Source organism: Pinus tabuliformis, chromosome X (genome assembly GCF_031772625.1).
Source record: "Pinus tabuliformis cultivar Carrire ecotype Pingquan chromosome X, CPIR1, whole genome shotgun sequence".
NCBI classification, from domain to species: domain Eukaryota; kingdom Viridiplantae; phylum Streptophyta; class Pinopsida; order Pinales; family Pinaceae; genus Pinus; species Pinus tabuliformis.
Window position 1 is genome coordinate 1,133,723,096 of NC_142308.1, and position 26,312 is coordinate 1,133,749,407.

The 26,312-nt window shown below is 40.9% G+C and overlaps 1 protein-coding gene across 1 annotated transcript in view; it reads left to right on the plus strand.

The window, feature by feature from the left end:
- Positions 1-24,844, plus strand: part of LOC149143835 (F-box/kelch-repeat protein At5g15710-like) — a 39,357-nt gene extending 14,513 nt beyond the window's left edge. The window contains exon 2 of the mRNA XM_089447917.1: positions 24,439-24,844. The gene's annotated coding sequence lies outside the window, so the exon portion shown is untranslated. The remainder of the gene's footprint in view (positions 1-24,438) is intronic.
- The last annotated feature ends 1,468 nt before the right edge of the window (positions 24,845-26,312 follow it).

The following is a 26,312-nucleotide window of genomic DNA, read 5'->3' on the forward strand; positions in this document are numbered from 1 at the left end:
GCTCATTCTATTTTTCGACCACTTTTCTAAGTGAAGTGCAGGTGTCAACATTCATGTCCGAGCAGTCATTTCCATGAGATTCAACATCCGACTAACTTCAGCAGCTTGACATCCTTCTTCAGATGGCCCCTGGATGTGAGGTATATGTAATGTGTTCATGTACTTCTTTTGCTATGCATTATGCTGCATAGATCCCTGTTTGATGTTTGATGTGGAATCTTGTTTTCATACTTGCTTCATGAATCATTCTTGATGTGATGCGGAATCATCTGTGTGATGTACTTGTTGTCATGATTCTTCATATTTTGTTCGAGATCCCTTTGTCGTCATGTTCTCATGTTTTCGCCATGTATGTTTGCATTGAGATCCCTTTTATGCCATGTTGGTGGGATGACCATCATGCATGAGTTTTGTGTCATATTGATAGGAGTTTTTGACTGAGAGTTCCTATAGTGGAACATCTCTTGGAGCCACTCTTGCATGAGGGAATTTTCCTTGCATGATAGTGACATCACCTCTTATGTACATCATCACAATTGGCAGCACTTAATGCAACGGCCTACACCATCTTGACACTGGGGCCCGGAGATGTAGTCCCTCTTGGACGAACTCCGTTATCAATAGCTTATGTTTTCATGTGTTGATGATTGTCATGTTCCTTTTCTTTATAGCATGCAAATGTATTCATTCATGTTCTTTTAAAAATGCAATTTAACACATCACGAAAGTAAAAGGTCTTGGGAGGGTCCTTTTTCACACACGAACCTAGATCAAGTGGTATCCGAGCGGTCTTTGTGTGGATGTGAATTGCATGCATGAACAATGGAATGTGCAGCAACAGAGGATGAAAAAACGATGTACGAGACCATGCTCAAAATTTCCAAAAGGGTGGAAATAATGTATGACACTCTATAGAAAGAGACCGAGGAAAAGGAGCGATTGTAGCTTCAGTTGCGAGCCACGGAAAAGGCCCTAGAAGAACTGAAGCACAACAACGAAAGTCTTCAAACAGATAATGTTGAATTGAAGATACTTCTACATGAAGAGAAGGAGGAAAACATAGTTTGCTACGACAGCTGCAAGTTAAGGACGAGGCCTTGGAAAAGCTACAGCGTGACCCATGTGAGGTAAAATGTAATTCTCTGAATTCATGTATGTGTCCTGATGATGATTTCGCTGTTTTTGAAAATCATACCACAGGAATTTGCTCCAAATTGTTGAGGAAAATGGGGTATGAAGGAAAAGGCTTGGGCATTAATGGCCAAGGCATTGTCAACCCCATCAAAGTGGAGGAATTACCCAGTCAGATAGGACTTGGGTATGTACGAAAGGAAGTTGGGGAATGCGCCGAGACAGCTAGCGAACCACCAACAATAGATGATGAGCAGTCCTCATCAGTTCTTTCCAAATCGATAGAGGAGGTAAAAGATGTTGATTTCCTTTCAGTTTCGTCGTCACATGGTATGATTTCTATTGGAGATTTGGAGATCCCAATTACAGGGACAAGCATGAGGCTCCTTACCAGGACGAGGCATGAGAAGGAAGAAAAACTTGGTATTAATAACCAATGCATAACTCAACCATTGGAGGTTGTGCAGAGACCTCAATTTGCAGGTATGGGATACACCAAAGGGGAATGCTCAAAGGTGTCGTATGCTTCCAAGACATCGTTGAAATCGTCGAGGAAAGAGAATGATGGGAACCCATCCCCATCATCCCATGGTAGTTTCCATTGCAAGGAAAGAGTTGAGGCAAGCTCTCATCGCCATACTTACACTAGAGATGGCAAGGAAAGGTACAACCACTCTCGACATTCGAATGTTCATTTCGATTATAATCATGTTGTTAATGATGGACGTAAAACATGGAATCGAAAAATATGTACCTTTTGTGGATTACATAACCATACATTTTCTAAGTGTTGGAAAAGAATGGCAGCACACAAAAGGATGAGGCGTGAAAGACCCTCTCAACAGCAAGAAAAGAAACATGTTAAACAGATCTGGAGGAAGAAGACCTATTGCAGTCATTGCAATAGAAGTGGCCATCAAAGAGCCACTTGTTGGAGGCTCCATCTAGAGCAGCGCCTTAAAGACAAAGCGTCGATGCATGAACCAGGTGAAACAATTGTTCGACAAGCAAAATCGCCATAAGGAGGCGACCCCTTCACATTGATAAGTGAAAAATGGTTTCTAAATATGTTGTCTTGTCATGGTCATGCTTTCATAAATCATTTGTTGCATTTTACAATGTAAAGATGATGATGTGTTTTCCATCGCTTGTTCAGCAACAACGATGTCTGGTATTATTTTGAGTTGCATGTTAAACTTTGAAAGTGATGTCGTGTTTCCATCACTTGTCAAAGAAACGATAGTTTTGGTCTTATTGTTGTAAATCATGTGTTGCAGTGATGATGTGCTTTCCATCACTTGTTGAAGCAACAATGATATGTTAGCCTTGTTTTCATAGCTGGGGTATTGTGTCCATCTTGATGTAAACTTGACCACCGTGTATGTGTTATAAACTCGTGGCAAGTGTGGGATGGTTGGGTTATTAGTTGGTCATGAAAGTCAAGCATGTAATTTGCAAAACAATGTACTACAGGTTGCAGGGGTTGGAGGTGTCGGCTCATCGCTTAAGGCTCCGAAGAACAAAGGTGAAGGAGATGGAAGCAAGGCCTTTCAGGACGCTTGTGATACAGACAAGGTACAAAAAAGTTACAGATTGTTTTTCATGCTTTTGGAGGACCAAAAGCTCCTCAGTGGGAAGGATTGATCCAGGTGGCTCCAGAGACACACAGGACAAAGAAGGCTTATGAAGCTCAAAAATCAAAGTGTTTGGATTATGCTCAAACTAGGTTCATGTTAAAGATCTCGTCATCGTGATCATGATGGTGCGAACGGTTCGTCAATCCGAGTCGGGATGAGGAAGATAGAGGTAGTCAAAGTTGGGTTGACTTTTGCTGACTGGGCAAGCTTAAGGAGGCCGCAATTTCGACTTTTCCAATGGACGGAATCTGGCCAACTCCGGTCGGATTCCGGGCGAAATTGTCACCGTGTTAAAAATTCTCCTTCGGCCAGTGTTCGAGAATTGTCAAAATTACATTATTATATATAAAAACAAAAAAATAAATAAAGGAGGTGGTGGGCCACCACCCCCACCACCCCACACCCCCAAACCACATTAACGTATGCCATAATGTTAATGGGCCGGCGGGAATCAAACCCGCCCAGCCACGCGGCCGACCCGCACCACGGGCGGCCCAACCAATTAATACAACGGACCAACATTTAATATGACACCACACCACCAACGGCCCAAAACCAAAAAACGCTACGTTTAAACTTAAACCGTCACAGTTTTATAATGTGACAACTCCGTGCGGTGGTAACGGTTAGTGTAACCGCGCCTAATTATAACGGGCGTTATAACAAAACATGACCAAGGTTGGGGGGTCGGCAGGATTCGAACCCCGACCACCCCGCCTCCATTTTTCCGCCTTAATACAATGCCAACAACCTCATTTTGAACTCTCTGCCACAAAAACTCATATGAACCCGTTATTTGCACAATGCGTCTAGGCAACATGGAGGGACCAAAAGTGGACACGGAAATTGAGATGACATTTTTTAATTAATTTTTAATGCAAGTGGAACCATGAAGGAGCAAAATTTCCAAGAGGGTGAATTTTTTGCGGTGTCCAAATTGGACAAACTTTATGTTGATCTTACACCTCTCAGTGACACGAACCCGATGGCACAGTCAGTTTCTTGATCTGAGCAACAGAATTACAGAGGACCCGGAGGAGGCAATCTTTGAGGAATCTAGGGGGAATCTAAAAGATTCCTTGAGCCCCATATTTTCACTTAGAATTCAGAAATTTGACAATCGATTTTGCACTATTCGACGCCACAAATCTGATGGTGCATTCAGATTTTCCATTTGCTCATTCTATTTTTTGGCCACTTTTCTAAGTGGAGTGCAGGTGTCAACATTCATATGCGAGCAACCATTTCCATGAGATTCGACGCCGCGAGATTCGACACTGCAAGATTCGACGTGCGACTAGCTTCAGCAGCTTGACATCTTTCTTCAGATGGCCCCTGGATGTGAGGTATATGCAGTGTGTTCATGTACTTCTTTTGCTATGCGTTATGTTGCACAGATCCATGTTTGATGTTTGATGTGGAATCTTGTTTTCATACTTGCTTCATGACTCCTGCTTGATGTGATGCAGAGTCATCTGTGTGATGTACTTATTGTCATGATTCGTCATGTTTTGTTCGAGATCCCTTTGTCGTCATGTTGATGGGATACTCATGTTGTCGCCATGTATGTTAGCATTGAGATCCCTTTTATGCCATGTTGGCAGGATGACCATCATGCATGAGTTTTGTGTCATACTGATAGGAGTTTTTGATTAAGAGTTACTGTAGCGGAACATCTCTTGGAGCCACTCCTGCGTGAGGGCATTTTCCTTGTATGACAGTGACATCACCTCTTATGTACATCATCACAATTGACAACACTTAATGCAGTGGCCTACACCATCTTGACACCAGGGCCCGGAGATGTAGTCCCTCCTGGACAAACTCTGTTATCAATGACTTATGTTTTAATGTGTTGATGATTGTCATGTTCCTCTTCTTTACAACATGTAGATGTATTCATTCATGTTCTTTTAAAAATGCAATTTAACACATCACGAAACTGAAAGGTCTTGGGAGGGTCCTTTGTCACACCCGGACCTGGATCACATACTCAGGGCACTCACTCTATAGAATAATACTCCTCACAGACTCAATCATTGAATCCCATCCCTCATAAACCTCTCCTAGGATGGGTTTGTCTCTATCTGCAAATCGAAGCAAAGAAATGATAAGGTCCATGATCTGAATAATTAGATCTACCCTCTCCCACCAAGCATCATCTAGCATTGTGTCCTTCACTCTTTTAGAGGCTACTTGATCTATCTTTCTCCAAAAAGACCGAAACTCAGAAATAACCACGGCCCCAAGAGCGGTCTTGACCTCCCTCAAACTCTTCAACATGATGAATGAAGAGGCAAACCGTATATCAGCAATCTTCAACAATGATAGATTGATGTACTCCTTGTAGATAGTGAGGGCATTTGTATGATTTTGCACAAAGTTATGGATATGTCATGCATCCTCAATAATGTTACCAATCCAAAGCACATAAGAAACAATGGATTTCAGTGCTAAGTTCAATGAATGGACAATGCAAGGTGTCTAAAAACACTTGTGGATATTTAGCTTCCACAATCATGCTAACAACCTTGCAAACAGGTGCATTATCTGTAATGATTTGCACACAAGAATCAACACCTACATCTTCAATAACTTTAATAAATAACTCACCCATAAATTGTGCATCCTTGTATTCTACAAGTGTATCCATTGCTTTCAAGAAAATTGGACCATTCAAGGAAGACACCATAAAGTTGATGAGTGGGTGTTGCGCTGTATCTGTAAATCCATCAGAAACAATGCTAACCCCAGATGTTGGCCATGATGCTTTAATAGGATCAAGCATTTTTTGCACCTCTTTTTTTGCCTTCATCAACAATGTGGTTCTAAGCTTCTCTAAACCAGGAGGCACATACCATGATGGAGACCCATGAGTTAGAGCTCGACACATCTCAATAAATAGAGGTGAGTGTGCAACATTAAATGATATGAAGTTTTGATAGAAAAAGAAGGCAATGGTGAGATCAAGCTCTTCCCGTTTTACTTTTTCCATTGGACCAAGTGAAATTGCTTTTCTTTTTGTTGCTTGTCCCCCAATAGAACTCTCAAATGGAAATTTGGTGGTGCCTTTCTTCAAAAATGGAAGAGGGTCTTCGTTCTTGGTTTTTCTTGATTTTGCAGCCACATTTGCCATACCAACAGTGAACTCTTTTTCCATTTCTTTCCTCTTTTGTAAAGGAACAACTTTACAAGCTCCAACTCCACAACCTGGTAAAGCCAACAAATGGCTTTTCACACGGTAATATGTGCTTTTGAAAGAACTGTGGCAAAAGTTGCATCTCCATTGCACATTTCCTCCTCCCTTCCCCTTGGTGCTTGTCCCATCCTCTCTTGTGACATATTTCCACAAGGGATATTTCTCAATGTTGTCTTTAAGAGGAAGTCTTCCCTCAACATTACTTGCAGTAGACTCTGATGATATTGGGGGAGGAGGGGCATCTCCAATGGAGACATTCTTTCCCTTCCTTTGCCCCCTACATGCTGCCCTTGATTGAGTCATGAACACTGTAAAAAAATAAACAAAACATGCACAAATTTGTAAAAAAAAATCATATACAAACTGCTGTAATAGAAATGCAAAAAAATAGAGATGAAATGCACTTACTTGGTGCTTGAATCTCCTTGTCGAACGCTCCAAACCCTTAGCTCCTTGCCCATAGCTCACTATTTGCAAAAACGAATGAGAGAAATGGTAAATAATGAAAAGAACAATGTTGTTTTTATGCCCCGGGTTTCACTTTTTTGGGATTCAAATCCCAAAATCGGGACACGATGTGTCCTAATGGGACACGACCGGGATTCGATCGTGTCCTGTTAGGACACGTCGTGTCCCATTTTTGGATTTGAATTCCCATCGAATCGTGTCGGATTCGTGGGATTCAGACACGTGGCCTGTTTTGGACGAATCCGGTTTCAGAGCTTACAATCATCTTCACCAACTTGAAGACAATGTACCTGCACAACTTAGATAGCAAGTACAACCAAAATTATTGAAGCATGAAGTTAGCCATATCAAAATCTTATAACAACAAAAGCATTTAGACTTTACAAACATAATCAACAAGAGACTATACTTCAACTTCTTGCCCAGGTTTAGTTACAAACCCTAAATCACATTCATAGCTCATCAAGATTTCAAACTCATTATTCTAGGGTTCCAATATTCTTTCAACGACAAGTTCCTTCATATAGAAAACCCTAGAAACAAATCAAATCAATGAATCTAACAACTTTCAGAATTCATATGTTAGACTCCTCACTAAGATTTCATACATATCCTAGATTTCATACATGAGTTTCAACAATCAAGACTAATCACAACTTAATCAACATCATGACTAGCATCTACTAGGGTTTGATATTCACCCTAGATTTTCTCATTTACACAATCTCAACAATCACTATGTAGATTCATAGATTCTAGATTGTCTTATCACACATACTTAGAGAATTTAACTACTACTAGGGTTTAGTTGCAAGACCCTAGATTTTCCAAATAACGTCATCCTAGACCATCAAAATTTGACTAGGGCTTGTTTCCAAACCCTAGGACTCATGACCATTAACACTTAGGTCAACACATATATCTAGGAATTCATCAACATATCATAAACACATCATACGTCAGGCAATATTAGTTTGTTAGACATATACCAACCTAAAACAGGTTAGGGTTTCAACCAAATGAACACATACCTAGGGTTTCATTCCTAAGACTCTAAATACATAACAAAGGTTTTTCTTATCAACCAAACCCTAAAGATCTAGGGTTTCATAACACAACGAATCAAACCCTACTATTCCAAAATTTCAAAGGTTCGGGATCTTAGACAAACATCATTCAACCCTAACAAGTTAGGTTTTCATGATCATACCGAAATCCCAAACACGACATCATCAACAAAAACTTCAAATAACTTTTTCCAATAACCCTAAGCAGTTTTAGGGTCTCAGACATTAACATTAGCATACCCTTAGGTTAGGGTTTTCCAAAGAACCTATCTAGGGTTCTTTAAAGTTAATTAAGAATATGAGGGGGGTAGATTTATCAAGTGATGAATCACCCAAAACAAGAATCATTATGATTCAAGACAACTAGACATAACGATGCAAATTTCAAAATAAGATAAATGTACCTTTTAAGGGAATTTATAAGGTGTATAGACTACGACATACCTAGAGATGGCCAAGCCTTGTATGTATTCCTTGAAGTGTTCTTCTTGTATTCAACCATGATCTGTGATACATACTCTCAAGCAAAACATGTGATACCAAGAACATGATTTAATTTCTTAAGTTAGATAATCATGGAGGATGGAATCCTATGATATCGAAGATCAAGATATTCACTCTTTCAATCAACATTGGTACTTTTGCTTGAAATCCTAGACTACTTATAAATCCTAGAGGGAGAGGATTAAGGTTCTAATATGTTAACTAGAAAGTACACTTTTTAATCCCTGACTAGTTAGAAACAAGGCTTATATGAACCATTAGTGATAATAGAAATTCAAACGCTTATGAGCATACGTACCTTGTGAATTACATACCTATGTTTTTATTAGACTTGTTGTAAGTGTATCTTGTTGGGTATGGAGTACGTACTTGATTTTCTTAAGCTGGTTTCTTGTGCTTGTACTTGATAGACCTTCATAGGAGTTGTACCAAGTTCCATCCCTTCTCAATGTAGTGAACCCCTCACATTGTAGTGACACCGAAACCTTCTCATTGAAACCTACTCACTATTGGAAGCACTGAATCCTTCACTGTGATGTATCACCGAGATCTTCTTTTTGTTGTGGCACCGAAACAGATAATCCACTGAGACTGTGGTATAGTGGTGGCATATGTTGATTTTTGTAGCATCAGTTTTGTTCTAGCCACGAATTTTGGTGGAGAGGCTAGAATACATGTATTCTCTAAAACCCAGAAACCGTTTCTGGAACTTCCACCTAGAGACGACTTAATTAAAATAATTAACTTTTTTTTTAATGGGTTCTAAGTCTAAACTTAGGAAATCTATGGTATTAATTAAGTCATGGTGATAATCTTCTAGAAGAAGACATGGATCGATTTCTAGTTAATCTTAGCCATCGATTATGTTTTAATCTTGGTTGTTGAAGCCTCAATGAGAGATTATAAGAAGAAATTTGATGGGGGTTGGAGAACACACTTGGAGCCACCAAGAATTCGATATTGCTGGGAAATCGAACTCTAGAGTAGCAGCTGTGAGTTTCCGGAGGTGATTCAGTAAAGTTGAAGTAGTGAGAGAAGGGCAGGGATAGTAAGGCCGGAAGGAAGTTTTTCCAGTCTGGTGAGTGCATAGCAAAGAGACAACGTACTCCACAGAGAGGCTGACGCAATGCAGAGAGGCAGCGCAAAGCTTCAGAGGGAGATCCGTATTTGCTGAGGAGAAGTCGAGTTTCAGAGGCAGGAGTTGGAGTGGGAGCTTGGAGAGCCAAAAGATCGAGTTTCAAGAGCACTAACTGATCAGTAGAGTGAGAGAGATGCTGGTCCCAGTAGGCTAACGCAAAGGCAGCAAGGAACAACTCATCTTGAGCTAAGGTCAGTGTCAGATCACTAGTGGAAGTGAGATTTTTCTCACTAGACATTTGTCAGTCATTTTCTTTGTATGGAAAGCTAGATTTGAGCTTCCATAGATTTGTACTCAGATTTACTACTACATAATAATAAAACCCTCAGCTGCTGCATCGGTTTTCCCAAGTTGGGGTTTTCCGGGGACTTTTGGCAAAAAATAACAATGTATTATTATGTGTGCGCATCTATTCTTCCAACATTTTTATTTCTTCTGTAATATTTTATTTTGTGAAGGCTGCAGTATATATGTTTTGATATTTGCCGTAGGAAACTGCAAATAATTTGGTTGATTAATTTAACAAATAGAAGAAACATTATCAGTTGTTGCAGTAGGATTCGAGATCATCGAATTTTCACATGGTATCAAAGGACAGATAGAAGCCGGAGAGCTCAGTAGCAGAAGAGGAGAAGGAGGTTCGAATTTTTGCGTAGACAGCAATTCGAAACCCTCAGAGACAGCGCAGTCCTTTGGGCAAGGAGGGTCAATGCTAAGGCAAATTTATTTCTCTAAGAGAGTCAACAGAGAAATTAAATTTTCCAGATCAGAGCTTACCAGAGGCAGAGGGAGACGTTGTATTTTTTTCCTTGCAGAGCAGATCTTTAGCTGGGACGCATATTTTGCAGCAGTTTGCTAGTGAAAATAACGTTAGGAGGAAGGAAGAGCGCACACTAAGGGAATTCTTTCCTCAGGGAACTTCTAGCACAGAAGTTAGAAATTTCCTGGCAGAGCAGCAGTAGCTGTGTGCAGAATTTCTCACTCCAGAAGGGAGTGCGAATAGCTGAGCAGTAGCTGCGCAAAGGAGAAGAGGAGGAGTTCAACATTTTCAGAGAGATGGCATTAACAAGGTTGAGAGATCAAGATCGATTGGAGGGAGCCTCCAACTATGTGATTTGGAAGGCTAGAATTTCCTGCCTTCTAGATGAACATGATCTCAAGACTTACATCGATAGTGTGGTAGTTGTACCCACATATACAGATCTGTTTAAGGCCTACAAGAAGGAGATGGCGAAGGAAAAGAGGTTGATTCTCGATGGGGTTCGAAATCACATGGTATCTCACATAGCTGGCAAAGATACTACCCAACAGTTGTGGGAGGCACTTGCTACGCTGTACGAAGGATCTTCCGAGTAACAGAAGATATATCTTGAGGAGAAGTTGAGATGCACGAGGATGCAGAAAGGGGAGCGTATAGACCCCTTCCTTACTAGGCTTCAGGATGTCTGGGACCAGCTGCCTTCAGTAGGATCAATGCCCCAACCTACAGAATTGGTGCGGTTAGCTCTGAACAACATTTCCGAAGAATGGCAAGTTTTCGTCCAGAGTATCCTGGGTAGAGAAAAACTGCCAGATTGGGATCGTATGTGGGTTGATCTGTAGCAGGAGGAGATGAGGTGAGATTTGGTAAAGAGCACCATCAATAGTGGCTGCAGCAACTGTGGAACGAAGCAAGAAAAGGAAGAGGAAGAGTGGCCCTCACATCAAAGGGGCAGCAAGAGTAGTGCAGGAGGAAGAAGGACGTTTCCAAGGTCAAGTGCTTCAGATGTGGTGACTTTGGCCACTACAACACTCAATGTCCTCTCAGAAAGAAGGACAAGGAGGAGAAGCAGGATTAGCAGGTTGCACTTGCTGAGATCGACAGGTTTTCTTCTAGATTGGAGGAAGAGTTTACCATGATCACCGAGATACCTCCAGGAGAGAGGTGGGGTGATTTGGAGTTGTAGCGCTAGAGAGCTACAGGATGGGCTGGATTCTTGAGGAGGTCCACCTCATGAATTAATACCTTGCTACGGGAACCCAAGACATTTAGTAGCATCATGGATCAGCGGCAGTTGGTGCAGGCAGGTGCCAGAGTGACAGATGTAGTAGCTAGTAGCAGGTCAGATACTGGGCAGCGCAGTGCAGAGTTAGCAACAGTGCAGATGGCACATAGTAGAGTCAGTAGCAATGCAGAGTTAGCAACAGTGCAGATGGCACATAGCAGAGTCAGTAGCAATGCAGAGGCTTCACTGACAACGCAAAGTCTAGCAACAATCAAGACTCAGGTGACAGATGCATCATACTGACCACAGTTGGTTCAGTATTTTGGATGCTTTTCTATTGCAGTTGTTGCAGTAGCAGCAAAACATATGGAGATGGAGATGGAGTTGTAGTGAAGATGCAATGTTGGCAGCAGTTCAGCAGGTCCAACAGTAGCACAGATGCAATGTTTATCAGATTTGCGCAGTAGTTGGTGGGCAGTAGAGCCAAACATCAGTAGCGTAACAGGAGGTGTTTCAAAGACAGGGTTTTGCTTTAGTGGGTTGCAGTGCTATAACACATTCCTTGCTAAGAGGGAGTGTTGATTTTTATTGCATCAGTTGTGTTCTAGCCACGAAATTTGGTGGAGAGGCTAGAATACATGTATTCTCCAAAACCCATAAATCGTTTCTAGAAATTCCACCTAGAGACAACTTAATTAAAAGAATTAACTTTTTTTTAATGGTTCCTAAGTCTAAACTTAGGAAATCTGGTTAATTAAAGGGTATTAATTAAGTCATGGGGAGAATCTTCTAAAAGAAGACATGGATCGATTTCTAGTTAATATTAGCCATCAATTATGTTTTAATCTTGGCTATTGAAGCCTCAGCGAGAGGTTATAAGAAGAAATTCGATGGGGGTTGGAGAACACACTTGGAGCCACCATGAATTCGATATTGCTGGGAAATCGAACTCCAGAGTAGCAACTGTGAGTTGCCGGAGGTGATTCAGTAAAGTTGAAGCAGTGAGAGAGGAGCAGGGATAGTAAGGCCGGAAGGAAGTTTTTCCAGTCCGTTGAGTGCATAGCAGAGAGACAGCGTACTCCATAGAGAGGCTGGCGCAGTGCCGAGAGGCAGCACAGAGCTTTAGAGGGAGATCCATATTTTTTGAGGAGAAGTCGAGTTTTAGAGGCAGGAGCCGAAGTGGGAGCCAGGAGAGCCAGAAGATCGAGTTTCCAGAGCAAAAATTGATTAGTAGAGTGAGAGAGACGTTGGTCCCAGTAGGATGACGATGATTTGCATAAGCTGACGCAGAGGCAACAAGGGACAACTCATCTTGAGCTAAGGTCAGTGTCGGATCACCAGTGGAAGTGAGATTTTTCTCACTAGACGTTTGTCAGTCATTTTCTCTGTATGGAAAGCTAGATTTGAGCTCCCATAAATTTGTACTCAGATTTACTACTGCATAATAATAAATCCCTCAACTGCTGCACCGATTTTCCCAAGTTGGGGTTTTCCGGGGACTTTTGTCTAAAAATAATGGTGTATTATTGTGTGTGCATCTATTCTTCCAGTGTTTTTATTTCTTCCACAGTATTTTGTTTTGTGAAGGTTGCAGTGTATATGTTTCTATATTTTCCATAGGAAACTACAAATAATTTGGTTGATTAATTTAACAAATAGAAGAAACATTATCAATTGCTGCAGTAGGATTCAGGATCACCAGATTTTCACAGCATATCCAAAGTCATCTCTATTATATATAGCGAAGTTATATCTTTGTTAAACCGTGGCATTACCAAAATACTGTGCCTTCACTAAAATGTTTAGACTCTGCCTCCATTGAAATAATGAGACTGTATCTTCACCGAAATATTAAGAGCCCAATCTCTGGAAAGATCCAAACTATCTCACTGTGTAGGTACTGAAAATATCTCTTTTTTTCACTGTTACTTATATGTCGAGAATCTTTCTACAATTTATAGTGAAGTCACTCCTTTGATGTACTGTGTATTCACTGAAATTTTACAAGCTCATTCTCTAAAATGATCCGACTTCATACTTGGTGTCTTTAATATGCTTACTGTAATCTTAGTCTCATTAGTTTTATTAGCCTAGAACTGCCCTTCTTCAAACTGCCTTTGACCTTGACCATAGCTTCGATTCCATGTTGGAAAATCCATAGAGGTGGCAGTGAAATGATTTCCCTTATTAATGACATTATTTTGTGATGTTTTCATTATTATTATTAGTTCTTTCGATTTATTTCCCTTATTAATGACATTATCTTGTGATGTTTTCGTTACTATTATTAGTTCTTTCGATTTTTCTTTTCTTATCATCAAGATTAATGCCATGCAACAAATAAAAGAGTACACAAGATGTAGGCATGCTGCTAGGGCAAAAACCCACTCTAGGGGAAAACCTTGTCAAAATTCTTCCTTCACTAGATTCAAGATGAGACGACCAAGACCCTTACAGCTTAGACTCGAGACTACCTCCGTCCATCAAGTCAACTTTGTCATTCTTCTTCATACTTTAATCCTTGCAATGACACTGAACTTATCACTGTGATAACAATAAGATAACATTGAGATACTGAAGAATCGAGTCTACATCACTGAGATATTCACTGTGGTAGCAATGAGATAGCACCGAAATACATCACTGTAATATCACCGAAATGTGATCACTGTAATAGCACCGAAACCAAGGTAGCACCGAAACTATGATATAGAAATAACATCAATTCACTATGATACATCACTGAACTGTCTCCACTGTAATCCGTATTCTATATGTTGAGAATGTCACAAAATTATCTCTAAGATCACGAAGAGTTTTCCAGTGAGATCACCCAAACTTCATCACAACCTTCTTTGAGATCCGAGCTAGTAATCTGTGTCATATCACCGAAACTTGTTCTCTGAAAAAATGCGAGCTTGTATTGTGTTGTTATGCGAAGATCCAGTGCTTGTATATATAGTGGTTGTCCAGTATAATTAAGCCGACATGAGCATTTGAATAATTGTGTGTATATATATATATGCCGACATGTGATCACTTTGTGGACGCTGACTTGAAGAGGATTCTTTCAATAGTAAGGAGACTTTGATGGATGGAGGAGTCTTCACATATTGACTTTGACAAATAACCTAAAGCCTACAATGGAGGCTTGACCTATACATTTGACCCAAGCATGAAACCCATGCTTTAACAAGTCAAATCAATTTAATAATAAAATTCTTTTTAATATATTAATAAATTAATATCATAATTTAAATGTTCTTGTTGAAATAGAACCATTACTTGAAATTATGGTCTCTACTTTGTTCTGTATTTAAGCCTTTGCCATGGTTTGCCTCTTCATCTGGTCCTGATGATGAACCGCACTTGTTGGTTCGAAACGCGTCGGCCAAAAATTTCTCTTATGTGATTCCTACCGAAATACTTTTCTTAATAAAATTATTTGTGCTCTCTTTTGACAAGTATATTACATTTTGACTTCAAGTACAATTATGAAGACCGAACCTAGTTACATTTTCCAACATAACTAGGGATGACAATAGCCCTATTAAGGCTTGCAAGACAATTTATGATGCTATATTTTGCTTTAGCAGGGTTTATACAAATTATCCTACAATTAAGAGCCACTACAATGCAATAAAATCACACTTTTTCACACAAATCAGCCTTTAAAACCCTAGCGACTGCCCTAACTGTCTAGGAAAGAGAGGTTTTAGAGAGATTTAATTAGATTTTAAGATGATCAACATGTTTTAGAGACTAGTGCCTTAACCTACAATGGGAAAATGGATTCCTAATGAAATTAATTTCCAAGGAAGAACTGTGTTGAAGTAAGGGGGGTGCACTAGGGCGTCCACTTGCAAAACCCTACTTACTATTCTTGTGAGGGGAGAAATTAATTATAAGGTTTGCACACTAGGATTTCCCTTATAGGCTATGAAGAAGATAATTCTAAATGCAATAATGAAGCAAAGTTTCACCAATAATAAGCATTTAGTCGTGGAGCAATAGAAACCCTACTTAAAATATTTAATGCATGCAAAATATTACAAAATCAGCAATAAACTTACAAAATCTTCCACAATAGCTCTTCTTTCAATCCCAGAATAGTGTCTCCAAGCCAAAAATCATATCCAAGACAAATTTCATCCACAAAAGATCTGTTAAAATTGGCAACTAGGGCCAAACTCCATGTGGGTCATCTTATTAATGGAAGCTGATATTTTTCTTGGATCCCTCTCATCGAGAGGTGTAGGATTGATCTAAAGATCATCTGATTCTGATAAGTATTCATGGAGATATGAATTTATTTTTGTTATGGGACAATTCGTCAAGGTCGGCCAGCAACCAAATAAACCCCACTTGTGCTCAACGTTTTAGTATAAATAAGGTGGCCTTCAAGTCATTTCAACACACTTGGGATCTCTTCCTCTCTACTTGTCTTTGGGTTTTAGTAGGAGGAGGGATCCTAAGGGATAACGCTTCCCTAATCCAGAAGGCAGAAGCTGGAACAGCCAGGAAAAGCTGGAACTGCTAGAACTGCCAGGAATAGCCAGAATTGCCAGAACTACCGGGAAAAGCCGGAATTGTCGGAACTGCTGGGAATTGCCAGAACTGCTGGGAAAAGCTGAAACTGCTAGAACTGTTGGAACTGCCGGAACTGCCAGGAATAGCTGGAATAGCTGGAATAACCGGAATTGCTGGAACTGCCGAAACTGCCGTGAATAGCCGGAATTGTCGGAACTGCCTGGAATAGCCGGAACTGTCGGGAAAAGCCGGAATTGCCGGGAATAGCCGAAATTGTCGGAATTGCTGGAACTGCCGGGAACTGTTGGAACTGTCGGGAATAGCCGGAATTGTCGGAACTGTTGGGAATTACTGGAACTGCTGGGAATAGCCGGAACAGCCATGAAAGCTAACACAGAAGGCAGAAGCCGGAACTGCCGGGAACTGATGAAACTGCCGTAACTGCCGGGAATAGCCGGAATTGCCGGAACTGCTAGGAATAGCCGAAATTGCCGAAACTGCCGGAACAGCCAGAGCATCTGTCTCCGAAGGAGAGGAGCATGCAAGGGACAACTAACTAACATTAGGACAGTTGTATGGTACTTAGCAGCAAATACACCAAGCATGCAATGCTACAGCTAGCATGCAAGGGACAACTAGCATGCAAAGGACAACAAGCATGCTGGGGACAATATGCAATCTAGGGACAACAAGCAAGCAAGATGCAGTCAGCACATAGGTCAGTATGGCAACATGGTGCAGCAATGGCACATAATGCAGTACAGTGATGGGTACAGTCATGATTAATGAAGCATGATGAGATGCAGCATGGTGATGATGGGTGTAGCATGGTGAGGTGCAGCATGATGACGAAATGCGGCACAACGATAGGTGAAGGTGTCACCTTGGAGAATCCGCAACTGATCTCATGTATCATCTTCTTAGAGATGATCTATGCTCTTATCTAGATAAGTCAAAGTGTTGACTTTCGTTGTAAACGTACTATCTCTCTCTCCCTTTGCTGAACTATTGAAGAACATATAAGAAGAATTGATCAAGGGTTTCCCCACATTGGGGTTTGTCCCTAGCTAGCGCCACATCTTGTGTCTTCTTGTCTTGGCTTGTCTTCTGCGATTTATGTTTATGTTCTATCTGCAGTTTACTTTAATACTGATGTGATTGCTAATCTAGAAAAGATATTGAGCTAACTGTGAAAATTGAAATAAATTGCTCTAAGCATAGAACATACCTAAAATTAACATGGTATCAGAGCTGAGGTGAAGACAATGCCCAAGCAAGAGTGAAAGAGCAATCGCCGAAGATAGTTGGGAAAGGACAAAAGGATCAATGGATTCCTCATTCCTTTTCAAATTCACCAAGGGTGAAGTCGAAGCAGAGAATATTATCAGAATGGCGCAGCAGAAGTTTCTGATGGCCTACCTAAAGATCACTTCAATGGGAAGTCCGGATCTAAGGGTGGAAGGAAAGGCAAATGCCTTGGTTGTAATAAGTTCGACCATTATGTGAAGGAGTGTCCGAATGGCAGAGACACATCTCTTGATGAAGATAACAATCATTCCAGGGACATCTTCAATGATCAGAGGAATGACAGGTAATGCAGGTCATCAAGGAAACGACCGACTCTTCAGAGAAAGCAAGGAATCCCACATATGAAGAATCAAATGTTGTTTTTCATAAGATAAAGAAGCGTTATCTTGTATTGACCCTCTCCTTTAGATTCTTTAGGAATCTAGCTTATTGATTGTAGTGCTTCAAGGCACTTCATCGGATAGAAGGGTGCACTCTCTAATTTGGTAGAGATGGAAACAACTGTGGGATTATACTTGGAGTCGATGCCACCTATCCCGGAAAGGGTGTAGGGAATGTTACCCCTCAATTGAATTAGGGTAACTCGATTCATTTACAGAATCTCTTTTATGTACCTGATCGCAAGAAGAACCTGGTGTCCATTTTAGCAAGGGAAGTGAAAGATTACGAGGTGGCATTCATCGATGGAAAGGTACGTGTTAAAAAATAGAATTTTCAAAAATGCTTTTTCTCATGGGTTCAGGGTTGGCAATTTGTATCAAGTTGCAGGATGGTCCATTGGGGATCATGTCAATTGACATATCGCACCTTTAACACCGAAGGTCTAACTTTGGGGCCATACCCGATGTGAGTTAGATGGTAACAGGGATGCTTGAATTCAAGAAGAGCATGAAGGTACATGTCTGAGATGTACCGAAGGAAAATCTTACAAGGGGACCATTCCCCTCATGTAGCAGGTCCATAGGTTTGGAACAACCCGAGGAGTTTGAGATTCATGATCGGGAATCTCATGTATACAGGTGGAAGAAAGCCCTCTATGGCTTGAAGCAAAACACCCCGGGCGTAGTATGAGAGGATTGATAGCTGTCTGATGAAGCTGAGATTCACTAGGAGTGAAACTGATCCAAACCATTACCCGAAGGTTGTGGATGATAGACCTCTCATATCGGTACCTTATGAGGACGACCTATTTCTAACAAGTGCAGACCCTCTCATTTGTAGAAGTAAGAGGGAGTTGGATTCCGGATGTGGAATGATAAACTGCAAGCCTGTGACTACCTCGAGGATCTTAACTTTTAGAAGTTATATGGTAGTGATGTTGGACCAGATTTGGGAAATGCCTTTGAGTTTCATAAACTCATTCGCGTTGATGTTCTTGGTGAACTTCCGTTCGGACATATGTTTTGCAGTTAGCATGGTGAGCTCATATTTGGTTGAGCCTCACTGGATTGGTGCCAAGAATCTTTTGAGATATCTTCGGGGGACAATCTCTCATGGATTGAGATATACTGCCGGAAATATGAAACTACATGATTATTCGAATGCTAACTGGGCAAGCAGTGTGGAGGATCACTAGAGCACTTCTCAGTGTTGGTTCTCTTTGGATTCTGCTTCGATATCATGGATGAGCAGGAAGCAAAAGTTGGTTGCTATAAGCACTGCCGAGACCGAATACATAGCTACGAGTATGATCTCGTGTGAAGCTGCATGGTTGCAGAAGCTCTTAAGTGAGCTGTTTGTACACATGATGAATACCATTGTGATTCTCTGTGACAACCAGAGGGGGGATTCGATTATTGAGGAATCCCGTATTCGATGATTGCTCCAACAGATAGACATCAGATACTGCCTTATCTAGGATATGGTAAGTCGATGAGCGAGGAGGCTCCATCGCATTGAGACTGATGTACAGGTCGCAGACATTTTGTCAAAGCCCCGGGGAAAGGTCAAATCTGTGACTTTCCCGAACAACTTGGAGTCGTTGAGAGACCTTCTTATAAGGGTCCTGCATGTTGCATGCATTGAGCTCTGGGAGCTTTGGGGTGCTTGGGGTACTTACTAGAGCAACATATGACCATAGGGCGACTCACCCTCCCCTGGTGGTGCGCTATGTACAAGATGACAGGTTCAACCTTCCCCTGTGATACCTCGTGGTGACTGTGGAACAGGATGATTAGTTCTCCTGTGGTCTGGGATGATTAGTTCTCCCGTGGCAAATGTGGAACAGGATGATTAGTTCTCTTGTGGGCCAGGATGATTAGTTCTCTTGTGGAAACTATGGAACAGGATGATTAGTTCTCCTGTGGGCCGGGATGATTAATTCTCTCATGGCAACTGTGGAACAAAATGATTAGTTCTCCTGTGGGCTGGGATGATTAGTTCTCCCGTGGAAACTGTGAAATAGGATGATTAGTTCTCTTGTGGGCTAGGATGATTAGTTCTCCTGTGGCGACTGTGGACAGGATGATTAGTTCTCCTGTCAAGGCATCCTACCCATGCAGTCTGGGACTCATGGGAAGTACCTCTCATCTGATCAATGAGCAGGGAAATGGGGTTAGGGACCATAGTAGTACTATCGATGGATGCATCGATGTATCTACCGTACTCCCTATGCTAGGATGACCTCCATTGATCCGGGATCAATGAAACTGATCTAGGATCAGTATGAGTGGTTTGAGACACTCTCTTGTGATATTGATCTAGGATCAATAAAACTGACTTCGGGCCAGTAAGAGATGTGACACACTCTCTTTAGATGAAACTAACTTCGGGTTAGTAGAGAATGGTATGAAACATTCTCGATCAATTCTTCTTCTTCATGGTTCAACAGAGCAGAGGAAAGCAGAGTAGAGCAATGCAGGGCACGGATGGCAGAGATAGTACAGTCGGACATATGGATCAGTGGATGTAGTTCTCCCTAGTTGAGAGGGAGTGTTAAAATTGGCAACTAGGGCCAAACTCCATGTGGGTTATCTTATTAATGGAAGCTGATATTTTTCTTGGACCCCTCTCATCGAGATGTGTAGGATTGATCTAAAGATCATCCGTTTCTGATAAGTATTCATGGAGATATGAATTTATTTGTGTTATGGAACAATTCGTCGAGGTTGGCTAGCAACCAAATAAACCCCACTTGTGCTCAACATTCTAGTATAAATAGAGGTGGCCTTCAAGTCATTTCAACACACTTGGGATATCTTCCTCTCTACTTGTCTTTGGGTTTTAGTAGGAGGAGAGATCCTAAGGGATAACGCTGCCCTAATCTAGAGGGCAGAAGCCAGAACTGTCAGGAAAAGCTGGAACTGCCGAAACTGCTTGGAATAGCTGGAATTGCCGGAACTACTGGGAAAAGCCGGAACTGTCGGAACGGTCGGGAAAAGCCGGAACTGCCAGGAAAAGCTGGAACTGTCGGAACTGCCGAGAACTAATGGCACTACCGGGAACTGCCGGAACTGCTGGGAATAGTCGGAATGGCCGGAATTGTCGGAACTGCTGGAACTGCTGAGAACTGCCAGAACTACCGAGAACTTCCGGAACTGCCGGGAATAGCCAGAATAGCCGGAATTGCCGGAACTGCCGTGAATAGCCAGAATTGCCGGAACTGCCCGGAATAGCCGGAATTGCCGAAACTGCTAGGAAAAGCCGGAACTAACGGAACTGCCGGAACTGCTGGGAATAGCCGGGATTGTCGGGAACTTTTGGGAACTGCCGGGAATAGCCAGAATTGTTGGAACTGCCGAGAATAGCCGAAACTGCCAGGAACAGCCGGAACTGTCGAAATAGCTAGGAAAGCTGACGCAGAGGGCAGAAGCCGGAACTGCTGGGAACTAACGGAACTGCCGGGAAAAGCTAGAACTGCTGGAACTACCGTAACTGCCGGGAAAAGCTAGAACTGCTGGAACTACCGTAACTGCCGGGAATAGCCAAAATTGCCGGAACTGCTGGGAACAACCGAAATTGCCGAAACAGCCAGAGCCTCTGTCTCCGAAGGAGAGCAACATGCAAGGGACAACTAACTAACATTGGGACAGTTGTATGGTACTTAGCAGCAAACACACCAAGCATGCAATGTTACAGCTAGCATGCAAGGGACAACTAGCATGCAACAGCAAGCATGCAAAGGACAACAAGCATGCTAGGGACAACAAGCAATCTAGGGACAACAAGCAAGCAAGATACAGCCAACACATAGGTCAGTATGGCAACATGGTGTAGCAATGGCACATAATGCAGTACAGTGATAGGTACAATCATGATTAATGAAGCATGATGAGATGCAACATGGTGATGATGGGTGCAGCATGGTGCAGCACAGTGAGGTGCAGCATGATGACTAAATGTAGCGCAACGATAGGTGAAGGAGTCACCTTGGAGAATCAACCACTGATCTCATGTATCATCTTCTTAGAGATGATCTATGCTCTTATCTAGACAAGTCAAAGTGTTGACTTCCATTGTAAACGTACTATCTCTCTCTCCCTCTGCTGAACTATTGAAGAACATATAAGAAGAATTGATCAAGGGTTTCCCCACATTGGGGTTTGTCCTTGGCTAGCGCCACATCTTGTGTCTTCTTGTCTTGGCTTGTCTTCTGCGATTTATGTTTATGTTATATTTGCAGTTTACTTTAATGCTGATGTGATTGCTAATCTGGAAAAGATATTGAGCTAACTGTGAAAATTGAAATAAATTGGTCTAAGCATAGAACATACCTAAAATTAACAAGATCACATTATGCCCAAGTAGTGAGTAAGGAATCAAGTTGCACTCTTTTATAGAGAGGCTGAATTCACATGTGTGATGACGAATAATGAAGTGAGGAGGAGTCTCTATTTGTATGAGCATTCTTCTATTGACTTTACAAATAAAATTAACTAAAAGCCCTAAAAACAAGTTCACTTTTGAGTGTTCCACAAGAAAGAGGTTGCAAGCCAACCTCATAGCTCAAAAGAAAGAAAAATATGCCATAAAAGCCTAAACGGTGGGAATAAATGCTCCAATAGTGTGACATCACCCTCCAAATGAGCTCAATAAGTCGTCAAAAATGTGATATAAGGGCTAAAAGGTACTCCATACTCCAAGACATGCCCAAGGATAGTGTACAAGTCATCAAAAATATCTCCATGCTAAGATGTCGTGCCCAAAAAGTGCCCCATGTAACACTCACAAGAGGAAAAGGGGTGACGTGGCATCAAATATCTCTAGTGTTAGGGCTCCAGGGTGATGTGCAATCCCTCCCTTATCATCTCAAGGATGATCGTCATCATTTAGACTCTTATACACAACAACAACTACATGAACTCTGTCAGCTTTCCCTAGTGGCTGCGGCCCGAACTCTGCTCGTTACGACTTTCCCCAACAACTGTGGCCCAAACTCATGTCCACGGTCTCCTCCATTAGTCTGCAGCTCCTCCACAAATTTGGTTAATTTCATTTAATAGTTGTAATGGCTCTAACAACTATAGTTATTCTCATCCACACGATGGTCGTTCTCCTTTCTGTTTAACAATGGTCACACACAACTCCATAGGATTCCTTGACTACATGTGAGATAGAATCAAACTCAGCCCCTTTAACCTTGGCTTTGATACCACTTATTAGTATTCAAAGACAATAAGATAGAAATAATGATAACAATATCACACATATAAACAATGTTTTACCCTGGAAAACCCCAATTGGGGAAAAACCAACCAACAATAGATCTATTATTATCCTTGACATAAATGCATCCAAGCCAGCCAAGTGACCCTTCACAGCTCAACTCTAACCCATTAAAGTGGAGAACCTCCAAGCCTATTAAAGGCTTCATCACATGTAATATGACGGGCTCAATACCATAGGTCACCAATACTAGGTGCCCAAAACGACAACTTTTAACCTAACAACCTTAACTCTTTGATTGAGTCAAGTTTACCTAATAATTTAGATCTCTTCGGCATACTTCAAAATAATGTACAAGCATTTATCACAAAAATGCAGAGTGATAATAGATATCTCAGACTGCATAAAAATGTTTAATTGCTCATACAAAGCCAACAACTAGAAAGACAACTTATACCACAAGCTTGCTTCTATTGGTGTGAATATAATAAACACTACCCAAAAAGCTTTAGAAACAAAAATGGAGAAAAGAGTTGTGGAAGACAAAGAAGTATACAATATCAGAGAGCAACAGTTACTAAAATAGGGAGTTGAAACCTCTAATTTGCCTCATGGTGCTTTAGAAAACAAAATGGCCCATAGAGCTCCTAAGAAAGACCAATCTCTAGTTGGAAAATTTTCATCCTCCACAAAGTTCCCAGCTCTATGTTTTTATCCCCTCATGGTAGTACTTAGATCTCAAATCCCTCACTCACTTTCAAGAAATGAGAGTTAAATGACCAAAAATTTGTTTTTTAGGGACAAAGACGGGATGATAATTTCGAAATTATTACGATAATTACCTATTCTACTGTGATAATTTAAAAGGTGGAAATTATCATGATATTTACTGTTGATATTATCATCGAGGTTGGTTTTAGCGATATTACTGTGATATTTACTGCCAATATTATTGCTGAGGTTGGTTTTGACGATATTATCATGATAATTCCATAATATCATGATAAGTGCAACACTGCATGGTATGCTTGATTTCTACCTACTTTCAAGTAATTAAATTCTTAAATTAAAATGAAGGCTAAGTTGGTCAGCAGTGGCTAGACACCTTAGGCCTTAGATGTCCCACCTTTTCCTTAATAGGAGAGTCTGTTGCTATTCAACCTCCACCAATCTCTATTGTTACAACAGTCTACCAACTATTCCACTTTTCTAAATTTGTGCATTTTTTATTGCTTTCCACACTTTCTCTGTGAATTTTACAGATCAATACCCATACCTTCACCAAAATTCCACCAGTTATCAATCAAATATGAGGGTATGCCATTTCTTGAAAGAGTTAAATCTTGCTGGAATTCCATCTGTCCTCACAGAATCATCATCTCTTTATGTTTTCTAGAACTTATGAAGGGTTGGACTTCAGGATCCTCTTTAACCGGTCATGTTGATTTTTCCATCTCAAATTGATGTTCTGATTTTCCACTAAACCATCCAATTCTAATTAGAGGGGCATAAACTGGAAGGTTCTAAATCATCATTGTTCTTGACAAAAGCATCTGCACAGTAGTCAGTTATCTATTTGACAATATCCTACCACTCAGAAGTAGCATCATAATGAAGTGGTGTTTGGCCTTCCATCTCCTTGGTGTTGACATATTATCCTTTGGATATGAGAGCTTCAATAACTCTCATATGACCATGATCTACATTCCAGTGCAGTGTGTCCTAGCCTGACTATCCTCCAAATCATTAAGGATTCTCTGTTCTAAGGCTTGAAGGAGGTTAGTAATATCACCTTCACTTGCATGTGAATGGATAGCTTTCAACGTCATCTCATCTTTATGTTTGGCTGTCATATTGTTCATTTCAGGCTTATGCGACAACACCCATATAAGCTGGATGTCATCTGTAGCACAGGTCATGGATTGAACTGCTAAACTCTGTACTGCAAAAATAATCCAGGGGATGAGCATCTGACAATCACAAATGTGTCTGATGTGGTATAAAATCTAGAGGTATTCTTGATGTTTGGTTGCTAACCAAAGGTTATCACCCTATTCAAAACCTTGGTCATGTTCAATGTAACCTGACACTGATCCTTGGTATGTGGAAGAAAACTTTCTATGAGTGCCTTAATCAATAGCAGATCTAGAGACAAGCTCTTATGGTCTGATAATGGGAAAACTTGAACCCAAAAATCATGAACTGAAGAGGAACAAAAAATCTCTAGTGAAAAATAGTTATCTAGATGATTTGAAGAACATTTGCAGGAACTTGTCAACATTCCATATCCATGGATACTTGGATATAACATTGAATTAAATGTAAGTTTATTTCCAAGTGAACTGTACCATGCTAAGATCTCATAAAAACTTTTCAATTCCCCACCCTGATATTCCCTCTCTGTAAATGATGTGTTTTTTCCCCATTACATTTTCTTGTTTAAGAAGCTCCTCTCTTTTCTTTTCAGATGGATGAGTAGACAAATAGTTTTTAATTGCAGTATCACCAGAAAGTTTTCCAATTTTCTCATAAATAGAGGATGCCATGCGTGGATCATATCCAGTTGATGCCATCAGAGTTAATCCTATGTAATGTGTTTTGAATTCCATCCTTCTGGAAAAGGGTAGTTTCAAAAGTAGATTTGACATTGCACAAACAACATTAGGCAGCATACCAATGAACTGGACAAGAATTATTTGTAAAATTGCAAACTGCAAATTGTTCATTATTCCTTCTACTGCATGCCTTGCCACAGTATGTCCAACCTCATGATAGATGATTGCAAGTTGCAACAATCTTTATATTTGATGAAATGCATTCAACAATCTTTGCATTTGACAGAGATGCATTCAGCATTACAGTGAAAACCATTATTTTATCACTAGATAGGCAAAATGCATTGAAAATTGGATAATTCACCACCAAACTTTCCCTTCCACTCCTCAAGCTACAGGAATCTTGATTAGTATGAATGTTAGATGGAAACGTGTTAGTACTACTATAGATAACGTCACTCTAGCTTTCATGGTGTCTTGTTCCCCTTTGTAATGCTTTTGATCCAACTCTAGGTTGTTGACAAAGATACCTGTTACCCACCACTAGTGGGTGACCCCTATAGGAGAAATTTTCTCCCAGATTTGTCTTCAGCCGGTAGCCAACAACTCCTTGCAGCCACCTGATAGATTTGATGTGCTACTTTTCTCCACCACCCGAGCCAACCATTGTGTACCCTCACTCATATGTCATGATTGTATGTTTGAAGGTGGGGCATCCAATCCCAAAGGTATGATTTTTCATTATGTAATTGGGTATTTATGCTTTTTTTCTTAGGCACACTTGGGCATGGATTATTGGGCAGCTTGGAAGGAGGAAGGGCTTTGACTATACTCTTGTTCCCTTGCCTCAACCGGGGGGGTTAATCCTGAATCCTAGTTCCATGGGATCTCCTTTATTGGCTATTAGCTTTAGGAGTGGCACTACATGAGAAACCCTAATTTTGGTTGTGTGGTCTTGCTTCCCTATACCATATATCTCACTCCCCTCCACTGATTACAAACCCTTTTCACATTTTCCTTATCTGGGTCCACATTTGTTCATTGGGTCCACAAGGTGTTAGCCTCCCCTTCCCCTTGTTCATACCTTGGGTTGGGCCAAGAACGATGCCCTGGAGGTTGATGCAGCGAAAAAAAGATAAAAGCATAATATGGCCACATACAACAGGAAATGTACCACAAAATGCAA